The sequence below is a fragment of the Neophocaena asiaeorientalis genome, unplaced genomic scaffold (genome assembly GCF_003031525.2).
Source record: "Neophocaena asiaeorientalis asiaeorientalis breed wild unplaced genomic scaffold, Neophocaena_asiaeorientalis_V1.1 scaffold285, whole genome shotgun sequence".
NCBI lineage: Eukaryota > Metazoa > Chordata > Mammalia > Artiodactyla > Phocoenidae > Neophocaena > Neophocaena asiaeorientalis.
This window is the reverse complement of record NW_020174653.1, coordinates 3,643,805-3,647,961: the sequence shown is the minus strand read 5'-3', so window position 1 is coordinate 3,647,961 and position 4,157 is coordinate 3,643,805. Positions and strand designations below refer to the sequence as shown.

At 39.6% G+C, this 4,157-nt stretch overlaps 1 pseudogene; it reads right to left on the bottom strand.

Annotated features, from left to right (window-relative positions):
- Positions 1 to 864: 864 nt before the first annotated feature.
- LOC112408991 (transmembrane and TPR repeat-containing protein 2 pseudogene) lies at positions 865 to 3,385 on the bottom strand (annotated as a pseudogene).
- Positions 3,386 to 4,157: the final 772 nt, after the last annotated feature.

Genomic DNA, 4,157 nt, shown 5'->3' with positions numbered 1-4,157 from the left:
CATGGCAAATTCAAAGAGCTGGGTGATGCTCATCGTGCTGGATTGGGGAAGAACTGGGGGGAAGTGGGGCAACACGATGCTAGAGATGCAAGCCAGTGAGAGAGCATACAGACTTGATTTTTTTAACCAGTAACTTCTAGGAGGCATGAACCACCTTCCCTTTTGTCTAATAGCTGCTAGTTGGTTATTGGAACTAGAACAATTGTTAAGATTAGTTTTATTCACTCCATATAAGCATATGCATTAACCAGGAATAACCATTTTAAAAGGCAATTTCAAAAGCCTAAGAATTAATACAATGAATTTTCCTAGGCAGTTTTGGAGTAGAAAATGTTGGTGACATCAAAGTAAAAAATGTCTGCCTGACACACATAAGTCTTGCAGGCTGGGCAAATCCTCCTACAGCACCAGTGTGAAACGTGGTTTGTTTTATTCTGCATATCCTTTTCAGAACATGAAAAACAAATGATGACCAAATGACAGTGACGTCCAAATCATGAAACTTTATGTGCACTAATCAGGAAAAACCTGTAGATTCTGACAGATCCTCACACAGTATTAAAAAGAAGTTTTCTAAGTTTTAGAAACTGATAAGCAGGCTGTCCCAAAGAGGGAAGACAGCCGCTTCAGGAAAACCTGCCAGCTCACCAGGATTCACACTACTCTTTAATCACTTCCTATGAACATTTGACTTTAAATAGTTTACCTTGCCTTAACACACACTCTGACTTCCTCTCACAATGTTTAATGAACAATATACTTCCTAAATTAGCTTTCAGAAATGAACAAAACTTGAAACTTAAGACTCTCTCCCCACTTTACAAATGCCAAAAGATCCTATTTTAAGTGCTCTGGTTTACCGTTCTATGGGTAATTATTATGTCCTTCAGGAGGTTTCCAATGTTCTGCTTTTTTGGTATGAACCTCTGTGTGAACAGCAAAGTGAATACTCCCCAAAATGCTTTTAACACTTCCTTTGGTGGGATCCAGGTCAATAGCCTTCAAGGAGAACTTTTCAGTCTCACCCTTATGACCTGTTTCCCATAGGTGAGATGAGCAGGGATGTGGTCGGTCTTGGATCTCAGTGATTCCATACACCAATGCTCTGCTTCAGGGAGTTTACTTAATAGCATGTATACTTCACCCATCATGCTGTACAAGCTCTATGGGGCAAATTGCTTTGGTATTTTCTGAATTGCTTCCTTGTATACACTAAAAGCATCCTCATAGTGTCCCTGGTCATAATAGTGTTTCCCCATGTTGTACAGACAGCTGGTTACCGAGCTCTTATGTGTGCATGAGGGTCCCTTAGGTTTTGGAGGGAGATCTCAGAACACTTAAGAAATGTGCATCAGGTTTCTTCTGTCTTTCCTTGGTTCATTAGAATAATACCAATGTTTAAATACGAAGAAGCCAATGTAGGCATGCTCCTGATTGCCAATTTATAATAATGTAGTGCTTCTGCAAACCTGTTGCTCTCTTGTAGAAGTAACCTTACATTATAAAGCATGTCAGCCATGTTGCTTTGGTAGTACAAAGTATTTCTATAGGTGCTTTTAGCTTCAGAAATTTTGCTCTGACTCTTCAGAACATTTCCAAGGTTACTCCATCCTTTATCTAGGTTTATTTTTATCCCTGACCTATATAGTATTTCCTCATTCTGCCAGTCACCATTCCTGATTGCAGTCTTGAGTTCATAGAAAACAATTAATGTAGCTGTAGCATAAAAGATCAAGCTCTTGAGAAACTACTTTTAGACTTTGACATAAAGGGCTCTGGCATCCACTGTAAGGAGGAGGCAGAAGCCAGTACTAGGAATATACAATACTCATTGTGCAATTACAAAGAAGATATAGAAAAACAGGTTTGTGGCAGGAACAAAATGTATTATTAACAAAGATAAAGACAGAACAACAATGCTTTCCATAGAGGCAAGCTGTGTTCTCTGTGATGCATTATTATTTTTAATAAATTTAGTTATTTTATTTTTGGCTGTGTGTGTCTTCATTGTTCCACGTGGGCTTTCTCTAGTTGCAGCAAGCGGGGGCTACTCTTCGTTGTGGTGCACAGGCTTCTCATTGCGGTGGCTTTGCTTGTTGTGGAGCACGGGCTCTAGGTGCACGGGCTTCAGTAGTTGTGTCACGTGGGCTCTAGAGTGCAGGCTCAGCAGTTGTGGTGCAAGGGCTTAGTTGCTCCGTGGCATGTGGGATCTTCCCGGACCAGGGCTGGAACCCGTGTCCCCTGCATTGGAGTTTTAATGCCATTTTCTACTTTTGATGCAAAACTGGGCTCAATCTCTGAGTTCCGGTACTCCACATCTGAATGGTAGCTATGCTTATTTACATTCTGCTTGCCTTTTGTTACAAATCTCCTGTCGCATTCTCTTTCTATGCTTGGGCTTTTCAAACCACAGTAGGCATGGAGGAGTCCAGCATAGAAGGCTACAGTGTGTAGGTTTCTCCAATCACAAATTTGTTTTGAGCAGGGGCATGGCATCCATTGACTAATTAAAACTGAGGGCATCTGGGCATAGCAACAGCCAAAGGTTCCTGGTTGGCCAGTAGAAGAAAATGAGCATGCGAGGTAGGAGGTAAGCAAATCAGCAACTGGGTTGTCAAAGCTGGAAAAGCTTAGTGGTTTGTTTCCTATCCAGTATAAACAGACACCAAAAAGGGAGGTTCCCCAGAAAGTTAATAAAGTAATGCTGAGAAAAAGACACAAGTTCTTCCTTTTGTAAATGGTGGGTAAGATCTGTTTCATTTTCAGCCTGTGAATGACAAACATATCATAAACCGCTGAAATTGCAAGGACAGTCACTCCTTGTTCCTTCCACAACACGCTGCATCCTGCCCACAGTACCATGCCCAGGAACCAGCCCCAGGACCTGGCTGAGTAGTTTCTTGTAGAATAGTGTTTAATGTAGCAGACAATGAGAGAAGAAATACTGGCCCCAACATCAGTCCATCTCACAATTCCTGCCACTGCCTCCATGTGAATGGAGTGAGAGAGGAAGAGCAAGCCAGCCATGAAGGTCCAATGTCCATCACAAGGAGTATCTTGGAGAAGTTCCTGAAGAGACCGGTGACTGCCGGGTGCAATAGGACATTGATGAAATGGTAGCTCCAGAGATTCAGCCCCCGACGGCCTGGTTCAAGGGAGAAGAAAGAGTGCAGAGTGGCCAGTAGGACTGTGGCTGCCACTATAGATTAGAAGAGTACCCTGAAAATCATTGTAAAAAATGTGGACCCGTGGAGTTTCTGGGAGAAAATCCTGATTAGTCTTGATAACACAGCTTTGCTCTTTAACACATTACTATTACCATTCTCCTCCTATCTTTTTGATTATGTACCTCTTTCCAGCTCTCCTTGGCTAGCATCTCCTCCATATTTTTCTCCAGAATGTGGAGATTTCTCTCCAAGTTCTGCCTCCTGATGTTCTTTCTCTATATACTTTGCATCTCTGTTGTCATCGTCTCTGAGAGCTGCAACTCAATAGATGCTTTCTCCATCTGTATTCACTAGTTTTGATATGTGAAATTTTCATCATTATTCACTTTTTATTAATTTCTATTGTTTGTTTTTAGCCTATGAGCTATGTAAGAGAATTTTTTCTATGTTTTCAAACATATGGATTTCTTTAATTTTTTTTTCTTTTTGGTATTGATATATATTTCACTTTAATTATGGTCACAAAATATTGTCTGTATGATCTGGATTTTAAAATTTTATTTCATTTGTTGAGACTTTCTTTGTGACCCAGAGTTTGGCTCTGTGAATATCTAATTATTGCTCAAATAATCCATACCCTAATTTTTCTTTTGCTAATATACTGACTTCTGACTGTGGTAATAAGGTTGTGTATGCTTTAAAAAGTACTTCTTCTTGTAAATCTGTCAGTTTTTGCTTTATCTATTGTATAGCTATGATGCTAAGTACGCACACGTTCAAAAATATTATATTATTGTAATTACATAATGTCCTTCTTTAGCCTTCTTAAATAATTAAATTCTATTTTATCTAGTATGAATATTGTTATACCAGCTTTCTTCTGGTTAGTGTTTACCTTCCAGCTTCCTTGCCTTCCTTCCTTATTTTCTTATAGGTTTTTATTTTTAACATAACTATAGAGTAAAATATTCTATGAGGCTTGTTATAAAA